Source organism: Tiliqua scincoides, chromosome 8, assembly GCF_035046505.1.
Source record: "Tiliqua scincoides isolate rTilSci1 chromosome 8, rTilSci1.hap2, whole genome shotgun sequence".
NCBI lineage: Eukaryota > Metazoa > Chordata > Lepidosauria > Squamata > Scincidae > Tiliqua > Tiliqua scincoides.
The window spans coordinates 33,828,677-33,842,892 of NC_089828.1; positions in this window are offsets into that span (position 1 = coordinate 33,828,677).

A 14,216-nucleotide genomic window follows, 5' to 3' on the forward strand; every position below is an offset into this window, starting at 1 on the left:
GGGTGAGGAGGGCCAGTTACTCTCCCCCTGCTAAAAAGAGGAGCACCAACTTGAAAAAGTGCCTCTTACCCAGTTAGCAGGGGTCTACATGTTTCTTTATGCAGGAGGGCTTCCTGGGAGTGCACCAGGCTTAACCCAGCTCTTACTGGTGATGCACACCTTAACTCTGTCCCACCTTCTTCATCAGCAATCATCTGCAGTGACAAATGCTGAACATGGGGAGAGATTATAGAACATTCCAAGGTGGCAATCCCTAACCACTTTAGTGTTGGTCGGCACAGATACTTTTGATCACATGAAGGGCAGGGTGGCATGACCAGGAACATGTTGCCAGTGGGGGTGAAGCTATGCTGAGTGCATTCCCAAGAAGCCCTCATTTCACACAGGAAAGTGTGGGGACTAACTTCTGGACAGGGCAGTGGCATAGCTACAGGAGGGTCGATGTAGTAAGTAACTGTAGGCACTGCAACATACAGAATGGCCTGCCCAGAATGGCTCTGACAACGTTGGAGGGGCCGCTTACATGGCGCATTGTGGCATCTGCAGAAGTTACCATGCTGCCCCTTCTGTAGCTATGGCACTGGGACAGAGCTCTGTCTGTTGACTCATTTGGGGCACAATCCTAACCGGGTCTACTCAGAAATAAGTCCTATTTTGTTCAATGGGGCTTACTCTCAGGAAAGTGTGGTTAGGATTGCAGCCTTTCATAGATACCTCTGTCCTGCAGTGCCAGAAGATCTAATCCCTTCAGGATTGTTTTAGGTGGTTTGCAGAGTGGACTGGAGAAGCATGAATTTGATAAGACAACTTTATGCTGTGACAAGAAGCACTTCCTTCGGTCAGTTCTAGTGCGATTTAGCCTTTTCTCATAGAGAAGATGCTCTTTCCTCCCCAGTCATTTTCGTTGTCCTACTTTGCACCTTTTCTAGCTCTGGAATCTCCTCTTTGAAATTGGGTGGCCAGATTCAGAGGTAGGGAAAAGTCTTAGCTCAGTGGTAGTGCATCATCCCTGCATTCAGAAAGTCCCAGGTTCAATCCCAACACAGAACTGGGCAAGACCTTTATCTGAAGTCCTGGTGTGAGCCGCCGCCAGGGTAGCCAAAGCTAAGTTAGATGGTCTCATGTTCTTGGTCAGTCGAAGGCAACTTCTGATGTCTTACGGGCCTGGGATTTGTCTAGCTGCATGACCATTAGGACCAGTCTGAGCTCTTGGCTAGGAAGCTGGTGACATACCTTGAGGCCAAGGGGGAGAGAGTGGGGAGAGGGCAACAAGGGATTGGGAAAGAGCCTGCCGCGTCTGTTGCGTTGGGCCCCATTGTTTGGAGAGCGGCTTTCCTGGCTGGCATGTCACAGTGCGTTACTTCCACTACACAAGGCCCAACTGCAATTAGCAATGGGGCAGGACGCCTGTGCAATGGGCCACAGGGAGGGGGAACTTTTAACTGAGTTTGACATGAGTCTAGAAAATGAGGTGAGGAAGGAGCAATGGGCAACTGGAACAAATGGTGGTGGCAAGTTGCTGGTTCCTCTTCCTACCCCTGGATTTTGATGAACATTAAGTTGCACTTCCTAACATCCATGTGCCAGGAGCTGTACCAATACACCTGTAGCATCACTGCACTGTTGGCAGGTTGGGCGCCACACCACCACGACCAGGAAACAAGTACGGCAGAACTGACATACTGCTTAAAAGAAACTCCCACAGAACTGGAAACAGTAGCATAGCTGGAGAGGGCAAAATGGTAAGTACTGAAGGCACTGCCGCACACTGTAAGTGGCCCCTCCCACTCACTACTGGAGCCATTCTGTTACTGTTGCTGCTTGGAATGTCTCTGATGGCGAGTGGGAGAAACTGCTTACATGGCACATTGTGGTACCTGCAGTACTTACCATTTTGCCCCCCTCCAGCTATGCTACTAATGAAATTTCTCAGAGTTCCTTAGATGGCATTCTCTCTTACTGCCCTTATGCCTGGAACTCCTTCCCAGAACATCTACACAAGCCCACCCACCCCCTCTCCACCACTCACAAAATATCTGTGCCAATATTTGCCTTTCACTCTCCGTCTCAACTCTCCTTTCTTTGCCTACCCAAGCCACATCAGCAGAATCAGACCGTCTTGTCCAGTATCCCCTTGCAGTGGTCAAGCACTTAGTTCTTTACGGAGATCTTTATGGCTTGGTTTTATGATTGTTCTATACACTGGTATTCTGAAAGTCTCCTTTAACAGGGTCCAGTTGAATTGAGGTTCAATTTTCAGGACTGGAGGTTCTACAGTGGAAATATGTGATGCTCTTGATAGGGGCAGCAGACTTCCTAGGCAGGCTCCAGAAGGTGGTGTGATGAAACATCTCCCTAGAAAGTATAGAATCAGAAAGACATATCTGAAATTCAGGGATGAACCAATTTTCACTTTGCTTTGAGCCCCCAGGAAGTCCAAGCAGCTTGAGAAAATTCTGAGTTTTCTCATGAGAGGCATGCCCTGCCTCTTCCAGTTGAAGGGGGTCTATGGAGAGTACCCTGCCAGAAGTTCCCCCAAATCCTGGTGCCAGCACTGATCATAGAACTCAAATGGGCAGAGCTCATGGTTGCAGGAGAGGACTGCTGGCACCACCTGCTGGCTGTTATGTGGAACAACAGCCTATTCAGCAGTTGGGAGAATCTCTCTCTCTCTCTGAAATAACCTGCTTCTTTTCATTTTTACAGGCACAGCCCTCCCACTAAAAACCTTTCAGGTAAAGCCATGTGCTCAGCTTCCTCCAAGACTCTTTCCATTGGCTCCCTCACAGGCCATCTTTATCCTGGTGATGAAAGCAGGAACCTGTTGGTTTTAGCATGCTGCCCCTCTCCTTTAGGCCATGGCCATTCAGTCCCACCAGCTCTCCCAGCTGCAGCCAAAGCCCTTATTTAAAGGAACATACCCAAAGCAATATAAAGAAACATACTCTAAGTAATGACAGGGCTAGAATTATGGCAGGTGGAGGGAGGGCCTGTAATGAAATCTAACCTCAGTTGATGCCCTCCCAGTTTTAAATCATAATGGCCCCCTCAGTGCCTTCTGACAGTAGGTGGCTATCAGGAAAGCTAAGAGGGGCCAGCTCCTCCTTTTTGACCTCCTTGTAATCTGAGCATTGGAAAATTAACTCAGCATAGACAGTATGCTTGTACAACTGCAGTCTGTCCATGTACATGTTGAAGTTCTAGCTGTAGCTTTAACTTGTACGTAGTAGAATACTCTGCCACCAGATTAAACAAATCTTGGTAGTCTAATTATAGGAGCACTTGCCAATTAAATATTTGGTTTAACCCATTTCTGCCTGTCCCACAGGCATACACTTTTGGTCCCTGTTGCTTATATGCAGGCTTGCTTATATGCAAGCCATTAAGAAATGGGTTAATGAATAAAAACAGTTGTCCTCAAGCAAAAAAATAAAACTCTAAAAAGGTGTGTGTGTGTGCCAACCATCAACATAGGAGATGCATTCTCCCTTCTCTATCACACACACAGGCAAGAATGCCTCTTCTAAGTTGGTGCTTGCTTTCTGGGCACAATATGTGTATTACATTGGTCATCATCTTGGAAGCAGCAATTCGTCTTGTGTATGAGAGAGACATGTGTCATAACAGGCATCACCCTGCAAAAGGCATGCCTTCACATGCCTATGTGAGAGTGAAGGGGGAATGCCTCTTCTAGATTAGCACTTGCCACCTGCAGTTTTTATAAGCATGTGAGTTAAAAATAATAATAATTCTTTAAAAAAATTGCTGTCTGATAAATCAGAATGTGCCATTTAGTCATTAATTTCTTTTAAACCTTTGAATATGTGGCAAAACACATTTAGTAGTGTTTATATATTACAAATGACCCCTGGCAGCAAAGATAATTTATAGACAGGTGAATCAGAGAAGAAAAGGTATGTTTAAATGAGAAAAGAAAGCCAGAGACCTTGCAAAACAGTGCACATTTAAGCAGTTAGGAATGATTTTTCCTGTGACTGGTGAGGGCATCTTTTTCATCCATCTTTTTTTTTTTAAATTAATTGATTCATCTAACCAATGGCAGAACTAAAGGGAGTGCAAAGCACTGTTTTGCAGGTACCTGAATGTGCCATGCAAGCTGCGCTACCTCTCCCCTTTGGAGCTATTCTGGGTGGTGGGAGCGAAAAGGAGGTGAACACTTGCACGGCGCATTCAGGTACCTGCAAAACATAGTGTTTTGCACCCCTTCTCCCTACGCCACTGCATCTAACTGATAAATCCATCAAACATTGTAGCTCTCAGAATGAACTGACTCAATTTGTAGCATAATCCTGGCATGCCTAGGAAGTAAGCGCCATTGGATTCAATTGAATTTAAGCCCAGGAAAGCACATATAGGATTGCAGCCTTAGTTTAATGTTTCATTTGTGTTGTATATTCAGTTTTAGAGATTGGCTGCAGTTACCTAATCCGTAGCCATGATGATAGAAAAGGCAGGTGAGCCACTTCTTCCAGGAAGAAGTGATAGAATGGAGAAGTTCCTTTTCCATGCCCACCACACCTGCTATATGGGAAGGCTGACAGGCACAATTTGCCCACTAGAGGGAGGCAGATACTTAGAAATTAAAATTGAATGGGTTTTTATCATGATCAGCTATTGCTGCTTCTATTTCTGTCTGTCTGTGTGTCTGCCTCTCCCCACCACTGCAGCCTTGTATATCAAACTGTTGTGATCATTCACACAATTTATAGTCCCTATACTTGTGACAGGTCCAATCTGTATTATGACTTAATTCTCATGTTTTCCTGATAAGGAATAGCTTGTGTTCAGTGCCAGCCCTGAAGAAGGAGCCCTCTGTGGAGTCATAGAATCGTGGAAGGAACAAACAAGATCATCGAGACCAACCCCCTGCCAATACAGGCTGTCCACAACTACAACATCCCCAATACATGTCTGTATCCAACCTCTCTGCTTAAAGACTTACAACTTCCAACACTTTCCAAGCCAGACTGTACCTCTGCCATGCAGTTCTTACAGTCATGAAGTTCTTCCTAACATTAATCGAAAATACCTTGTAATTTAAGCTTATGTATCCTCTGGAGCAAATGAGAACAAATCTACTCCATTCTTCAGGTGACAGCCCCTAGATATTTATAGAAAGTTATCATGAACCAGCTTAATTGCCTCTTCTGCCATCGAAACATGCCCAGCTTCTTCAACCTGTCCTCACAGGACATGGCCTCCATCCTAGTCACTTTTCTCTGGACCTGCTCCAGTTTGTCAATATCCCCCTTAAACCATAGTCAGGACATAGCATCTTAACTGGAGTTTATATTTCTGTTGATGCAGCCTAGAATTGTATTTACCTTCTTTGCTGCTGTGCCACACAGCTGGCTCGTCTTTAGCTTGTTGTCCAACTACAACTCCCAAATTGTTTTCACATGTACTACTGCTCAGGTAAATATCTCCAATCTTATATGTGTGCTTCTGGTTATTAGCCATGATAAGGATGTGAAATCTCCATGGTCAAAGGAAGTACTCCTCTGCTTATCAGCTGCTGGGAAAGGAATACCCGAAGAGGGCTATTGCCTTCATTCCCACTTGTGAACTTCCAGTGGCCTTTGGGGCTGATAACTGTTGGAAACAGGAAGCTAGACTAGAGGGATCTGTGGTATGATCCAGCAGGGCTCTTTTTATGCTCTTGTAAGATGAATCGATTTTAAAAAATGCAAATGGCAACTCCATGCAAAGTGGCAGTACCTACCTCAGATTACTCATGCTGGAAATAAGCAACAGGGGAGGACTGTTGCCTTCATGCCCTGCTTGTAGACATCTTAGAGGCGATTGGCCAGTGTTGAAGGACATTTGGACTTCCTGCAGGGTTTTCCTTATGTACCCTCTGTACTTCTCCATGAATCACAGTTTCAAGCATGATTTTTATCTGGAAGGAGGAAAGCAGGGATTCAGGGATGCAACTTGTTGTTGGCAACCTTCAGTCTCAAAAGACTATGGTATTGCACTCTGAATGGTGGTTCTGGAACAGCATCTAGTGTGACTGAAAAGGTTGATTCGGGAGTGACAATCCCTTCCACACTGGGAGCAAGTGCAGTCTGTCCCTGGTCTGTCTCCCTGGCTATGGGCCTTCCTTCTTTGCCTCAGACTGTTGGCCAAGTATCTCTTCAAACTGGGAAAGGCCATGCTGCACAGCCTGCCTCCAAGTGGGCTGCTCAGAGGCCAGGGTTTCCCACTTGTTGAAGTCCACTCCTAAGGCCTTCAGATCCCTCTTGCAGATGTCCTTGTATCACAGCTGTGGTCTACCTGTAGGGCGCTTTCCTTGCACGAGTTCTCCATAGAGGAGATCCTTTGGGATCTGGCCATCATCCATTCTCACGACATGACCGAGCCAACGCAGGCATCTCTGTTTCAGCAGTGTGCACATGCTAGGGATTCCAGCTCATTCCAGGACTGTGTTGTTTGGAACTTTGTCCTGCCAGGTGATGCCGAGGATGCGTCAGAGGCAGCACATGTGGAAAGCGTTCAGTTTCCTCTCCTGTTTTGAGCGACGAGTCCATGACTCGCTGCAGTACAGAAGTGTACTCAGGATGCAACAGGCTCCTCTAAAGGTAGGCAATTACTCCCTGCTAACTGGGTAAAAGGCACTTTCAAGTGAGTGCTCCACTTTGATTTAGCAGGGGGAGAGTAACTGGCCCTTCTCACCCCAGCAGTGTCTTTTTAGTGGCTGTCTGCTGGTGTTCTTCTCAGTGGTGTAGCCAGGGTCACTGAGAGGAATTTTTTCAGGGGGTACAAAGATACTTTTGGGCCCCTTTGCAAAGGGGGAGGGGTCAGAGTGGGGGAGGGTGGTGATGGGAGAGCAGAATGGGGGGGAAGCAGGATGGGGGGAGGTTGGAGACAGCTGAATAAGTCTTTGGAGCCCAGGTCTACCCACCCAGGTGGCATTGGCAGCTAGATACAGTAATATGGAAAACCAGACACACTCCTAAGCCTCTCTAAAATCTTTTAAATACAGAAAATCATGCAGAAAATAAGCTTCATCATATTTAGGCTCAAACTAGAATGGAAAGTGTCCTGTGTGTCCTAAAACAGGGGTCTCCAAACCCCGGCCCAGGGGCCTGAGGCGGCCCGCAGCAAGCCTCTTTCTGGCCCGTGGCCAACCTCTTGTCCCCTGAAAGCCTCTGGTCCATTCAACTGAACATGACCAGAACTGTGCTCTGATTGTGTCTGGAGGGTGTTCTGAGGGCCAGAGAGGTTGAATGAATGAGCCCATGCATTCATTTATTCACTCATCTAAGTTCCATCTCTAATTTATTTATTTAAATTTTATATTTAAATTTATTTCTGGCCCTCCACACCATACCAGATATTTGATGCGGCCCTCTGGCCAAAAAGTTTGGAGACCCCTTCCCTAAAACATCCTTCTGTAGTCCCACAACTGTGTCCCTGAACTCCTATATGCTCCTTCATGCTAAGCGGATCCCACAAGCCAAAGAGCTACTGTAGCAGGCCAGTTGCCTCCCAGGTTTGACACTGTGTTAAGGAGCGTCATGTATGCATTCCCTGACCCAGCATATATGGCTTGCCAATAGCTGCAGCTGCACACTCGTGGTAGTGACCACCAGCATCTCATGTAAGCAACAAGTCTGAGTAGATAAGAAAATGTAAGATCCCAGGAAAGTTCTGGGCCCCCTCCTTTGGCTCCTGGGCCCCCTTTCTGACCCTGGGCCCAGGTACAAATTACCCCCTTTACCCCCCTCTCCTAGGCCCTGGGTGTAGCTAATGATCCTGTAGCCCAGGCTGAGCTCAAAATGATGCCCCGGAAGTGACATCCCCCCAGCAGCTCACCACCCACTTGCTCAGCCACCTCCCCACAGGCTCCCCCATATTAACACCTTATTGGTTCCCTGCTGTATCATAACGACACCTAATTGGCTCTCAGAACGATCAATCTCATTAGTCAATTTTGAGTTAAGAAAACAGTTTTTGTTACATAATGCAGCTGTATTTTTATTTTCTGGTTATTTGGCGATAACTTTTCATAGAATAGAGATATTTTGACGTGGCTTGTTTTGTTGCATTCTGCATTAAATTCCGCATTGAACATGATGGTATTATTCAAAAATACCAAGGTTTTCACAATTTTGGCCACTAGTGTCAAGCTCAGGTTGTTGCCCCCCTAAAGCTTGTTGCCCAGTGCAATTGCTGCTCCCTGCATCCTCCTAGCTACAGCACTGGTTCTTCTGCATCTTTTTAGATTGTGAGCCCTTTTGGGACAAGGACCCATTAGTTATTTTCTTTGTAAACACTTTGTGAACTTTTGTTGAAAAGTGGTATATAAATACCGTTCATCATCATCATCATCATCATCATCTATCCCCTCTAGGAAAAGCTGACTGGGAAGAGGCAAGTCCATAGCAATGACTCACATAGAAATGCAATGGGGAATCTCCTTCGAATTAGGCATTTCTGCCTTTTCTTGGTACACTTCTGTACTGCAGCGAGTCATGGACTCTTTGCTCACAACAGGAGAGGAAACGGAATGCTTTCCACATGCGCTGTCTCCGACGCATCCTCGGTATCACCTGGCAGGACAAAGTTCTAAACAACACAGTCCTGGAATGAGCTGGAATCCCCAGTGTGTATACACTGCTGAAACAGAGATGCCTGCGTTGGCTCGGTCATGTCGTGAGAATGGATGATGGCCGGATCCCAAAGGATCTCCTCTATGGAGAACTCGTGCAAGGAAAGCGCCCTACAGGTAGACTACAGCTGCGATACAAGGACATCTGCAAGAGGGATCTGAAGGCCTTAGGAGTGGACCTCAACAGGTGGGAAACCCTGGCGTCTGAGCTGCTCACTTGGAGGCAGGCTGTGCAGCATGGCCTTTCCCAGTTTGAAGAGACACTTGGCCAACAGTCTGAGGCTAAGAGGCAAAGAAGGAAGGCCCATAGCGAGGGAGACAGACCAGGGACACACTACACTTGCTCCCTGTGTGGAAGGGATTGTCAGTCCCGAACTGGCCTTTTCAGCCACACTAGACGCTGTTCCAGAACCACCTTTCAGAGCGCGATACCATAGTCTTTTGAGACTGAAGGTTGCCAACAACAAGTCTGTATTGATTGTATGATCCTGTAATATCCTGTGCAGAGATGTAAGAGATTCACCCAGGTGAGGCTGATCAGAAAGGAGCAGTGCCAGAACAGTGTCTCCTGAAGAGACATAGTGGACAATTTTCTCTGAGGGTGGACTCTTCTGCTGCCTCTCTGAATTAACTGAAAATAATCCAATTTTACTCCATACAAGGATGTGATAGAATTGTTCCACCCTCTCCCTGCCCCAGAAGAAACAAATTGAAAGGAGGCAAATCCAGAACTGCCACTCATACAGAGACATAGTGTGCAAGCTCCTCTATGGGCAGATGCTTTGTGGCTGAGAGCCTTGGACTATAGAATTTAGCAGTTTCCCTAATTTTGGAGTTTGGAGAAATTGCCTTAGGTGGCACAAAAGAGGGGTGAGGGGGCAAGTGCCCCAGTAACTCCCCCCCAAATGCACCCTATTGCTTTCCTTCTTAGTTCAAATCATTTTCTTTTGTATCCTCACCTATTGTATAGTACATACATACATACAAAACACCTTTATTGGCATAGACCATTGTATAGAACCAGTGGTTCAACACAGGCTCAATGTGGTAGAACTGGGATGGGGAGGAGAAGTTTTGATTCCAACAAAATCCAAAGGAGTTCCTTCAGTGAAAAATACACATATTGGATGGGAGTGTTCAGAAACCTAGCATGCACAACAAAGTTGGCACCTCTCACAAAAAGGCGGTTTGTCTCTTTCACCCCTCCGCAAAGGTTTTTTGGGTGCCACCGCTGACAGTTACTATCCATGCTAGAGACATGGACTTCCAGGTCAAAGGGCAGGTGTCAACTGCAGCTTCTCTCCATTTGAGAAATTAAGTACCCCCTTCCCTCCCCCCAGCTCCTCCTCCCCACCGGACTCAGGTTTGCCTCTTGCCTACAAAACATGGCTGAATGGAAAACTCGTAAACGATCTCCCTCCAAACATCTAATTTCCGAAACACCAAGCGCCAGAATGGAAAGGTCGTGGGTGAAATCAGGCTGAAAGGTCAGAGGTGGTGACATGGGGGCACCAGATGCCAACAAATCATGTATAGGTGGGGGGGGAGAGCACATGCATGTATTTGTGAGAGGACGAGTGCTCACCATGGAAAGAACAGTGAGCACCTCACCAGTCAGAAACTCTTGATGAGGTTAATCTTAGTGGCCAAAGTTAAATTTAAGCCAGGTATCAAGAGTGGCCTCTGTGACCTTCTCAGTTCACCATCAATGTTTGATACTTGTGATGTGTATCAACAGTGACTTCTTTCTATGGCTACAAGTATTCTGTACAACATGATGTGCAGGCTTTGGTATCTTCCCATAATTCTTGTTCTCAGATATATTTACTGGGGGAAAAAACCCACACCCTAAAGTCCAGACCTAGTTGTATGAACACAACACACATCTAGGTGGTGTGTTCATACCAGTTTGGTGGATTCTCAGAAGCTGGTGGGAGGAGTGTAGGTTTGTGTGAAATCAGGAGGGTGGGGACTTGCCCCTTTCCCATGAGTACCAGACACAGTGATAGCCAGGTGACTGATCCAGTGGAGGACCGAGTGCCTATACCTTTAATCACTGTATAGAAGAAGGAACTTTGGCAGATGCAGCTGAACTTGGAAGGGTTTAAAAAGCTACACCTGCCAAAATTCCCTCTGCTATACAATGGTTAAAGGTATAGGCACTCTGTCCCCCACTGTATCTGGTCACTCTGTATCCACAGCATATGTACATCTGCAAAAACACAGTCGATGATATTCATGGATGTGTGATGAACCAGTTCATAGTGCGTGCTAGGAGCTCATTTTTTGTCTGGTAGCTGCAGGGCCTTCTCAGTAGTGTCCCCTGTCATGTGGCACTCCGTGCTTCTTGCGGTTCATCTGGCATCCTCCTTGCTGGCATTTTAACATTAGTGAAGACCTTTCTCTTAAGGCAAGCCTTTGCAGTCCTGCTAGACATCTCCCCCACTGTGACAAAGTCATTGTTTTGTTTTTATTTGGCTCCTCTGTGTATTGTTGCTGCTATAAGATTTTGTGATTAAATCCTGTTTTCAACTGTGTATTGTGCTGTATGCCTTGAATCTTTGCTGAGAAAGACATTTTATACATCAGTTAAATAAACATACCAACCAGTCTTTGACATGTCTGGGATGTGTCAATAGGGCATGCTTACCAAACTGAGGATGTGGCTTTTTATAATTTATTTACTGTGAAAAAATTAGGGGACTCAAGTCAGCTTGCAGAAATCAGTAAAAACAGTCAGCACAGCAGCAGCAGCAACAAAATGCTAAAAGCAGCAGATTATCAAGCAAAATAACCAGGGCGACTAATAAAAATCCAGGAAATGAAAGAAAGAACTATGGGAAAAGATCGGTCTTCAATGAAACACTGGGAGAGAGGGAAACAGATGCACATTAGATGGCATGGGATTACACAAGATGGGGGCCACCATGGAGAAGGCCTCGCCAAGTGTTGCTGCCAACCTACCTTCAGACAACAGTGCAATGCTCAAAAGAACCTCCATCCCAGATCCTAACAAATTTTCCCACAAGGCCTTGGCAGTCACACCAGGGTGTCAGCTTGTGGGCATCCACAGGAGAGCTTTGCTGATGCCAAATCAACAGCAGGAAGACTTGCAGACATGGTAATTAAATGGAAACTCCATGTACAGATGCAATATCCTCAATATCCCCAATATCATATGCAAAGGAAGACCATGACTTCTGCTGTTTCGGAGTTTCCTAGAGGCATATGACCAGTGAGATACAGAATGCTGAATTTTCTTGGCCAGGTCCAGAAGGTAGTTTCTGTTCTAAGAAGGTGTATTAACTATAATGATAGCTCACTGAAACTCCATGTCCTGAAGCAGTCTATGCTTGAATATCAGCTGCTGGGCAGCAAACAACAGCAGAAGGTTGTTGGCTTCATGCTTTGTTTTCTGAGTGTCCCAGCCACATCTGGCTGGCTGCTGTAGGAATCTGGATGCTGAACTAGACGGACCTGTGGTTTGATCAACCAAAGTGATTCACAGTTCTTGAGGTGTAATGCAAGCCAAAAACAGCAGGGGGTGCAGGAGGGCAGGTTTGGTAGTACTCTGCAGAGCTCCACAAACACTTGACAACCAGGGGAGGAAAAATCCTGAATTTGAACCCTTCATAATTTTAATATACTGGCCTGAGATGCACGTGTGTATTCACATATGGAGAGGAGTTACAGCCTCCATGCTCCGACAGCTAGGTAATACCAATAAATCTAGCTTGTTTCTTTGCTGCATTTCCAAAACATACCCACAGTTATGGATAATAGTTAAAACTCTCAAAATAAACAATAAGAAAAGCCAATCTTTATCATGCACTCAAAAAAATGACTGCAAAAAGATGACTTTTTTTTTTAAGGGAGGAAGAGTAGCCTCAGTGGGCATCCTGGGCCAGCCTTGGCCAAGATAACCCAAAATTTAGACCCAATTTAACTGGTCTGGGGCTTCTTAGATCATATCTGTCCCCACTGATTTGAAAAGTGGTGGTGGTGGATGATGGGGGGATGTCCATACATACGTAAGACCTTTATTGGCATAGATAAAGGAAATACACAACAACGAACAAACAACCAGAAAACAATGAAATAAAACAATCATAATCATTCATTACCCCCTCCCCCCCATTCACCATAATGTAACAGAAGACCCGGAATTGGATGTCCAGATAATGTGCTTGTTCCATCCAGCTATTCCAGTGAAGCTCATGGTTCCAGCCACCTGACTTGGTCTCTGGGGAAAACCTTGCATGGGGCCTAGAGAAGTGAGTCACTGCTGAAGCTGTAAAGCTAAAATTAATCACAAGAATAGGCCCCTGTCTTCACTTATTTTTATTACATTCATGTCCTGCCCTTTCTCTGAGGAGCTCAAAGTGGCATCTATGGTTCTCCCTCCCCCTCATTCTGAATGGAATGAGCAAAAGTGATTGGGCCAAGGCCACCCATTAACCTTCAGGAGGATTTGAACTCAGTTCTCCTTTGTCCTTGTCCACCACCCCAGCAACTTGGCTTGCATGTGACTCTGAACTACCTTTTCCCATGCATTATCTTAGTGAACATATGCTAGGACCATCTAGCCCATCATGATCTACACTGAAGTCTCTCCAAAACTACCTGGACATTTGAAGGACTGTACCTGGGACCTTCTACATACTAAGCAGGTGCCCTACCACACTGCCTTCTAAACAACTTTACAAGAGCCTGTAAGGAAGGCAAACACCACTTCTGTACCGAAGCTGTGAGGAATGAAGGCCAGGAACTGTGGCTACCTGGCAGAAGCATGGAGGATATGGCATTTGAAGTGGGATCTTCCTGAATCAGAGGTCAATTGTTCAGCCTGACACTCGTTCTCATGTGGTAAACTGCAATGCTCCATCTCCTAGGACTTGTACCATCCATCGCAGGGGGAACTGACTGGATTGGAATATTACCCACAACACCCTTCTCTCCACATGCCCACACCCCCTATTCCCTCCCTCCCTCCCTGCCTCCCCCCCCATTGCAAACTAACCTGACACATTGACTGCTCCTCCTGATGGCTCCCCTCCACCTCTCCCAGTTTGGGTAGTGCAGAGCAGTGCCGGAGAAATTGATGGCGTCACCTTGGCAACAGGAGCTGGTCAGCATCTTAGTGACCTGGAGAGACCTTTCCCCTGCCCAGGTCAGAAAGGTCAATTGATTGTATTCAAATAAAAAAGGTCATTGCAGAATGGGGATCGATGCGCGTGCGTGCTTGTGCGTACGCAAGGGAGGGCAGGGCGGGTGAGAGAAGCAGCCCAGTTTGGTTGACTGTAGATGGCTGCTTTCTATTGAGTCAGACCTTGCTCCAGCTTGCTTTGCACTGTCTACACCACCGTCACTGACACCAGTAATCTGGGGTTCCAAAATGGGGCATCTATCCAAGGAGACATGGTCAGGGATTGAAAATAGGACCTTCTGTATGCAAAACTGCTGCTCAACAATAGCCCCTTCTCCTAGAAATGTGGGCCTCTGGTCTGAAGAGGCTGCTCAGAGGTAAAATAACTCCTTGCATATCATTGGTCTGCCTAGGAGGAAATTTTGGCAGGTGTCA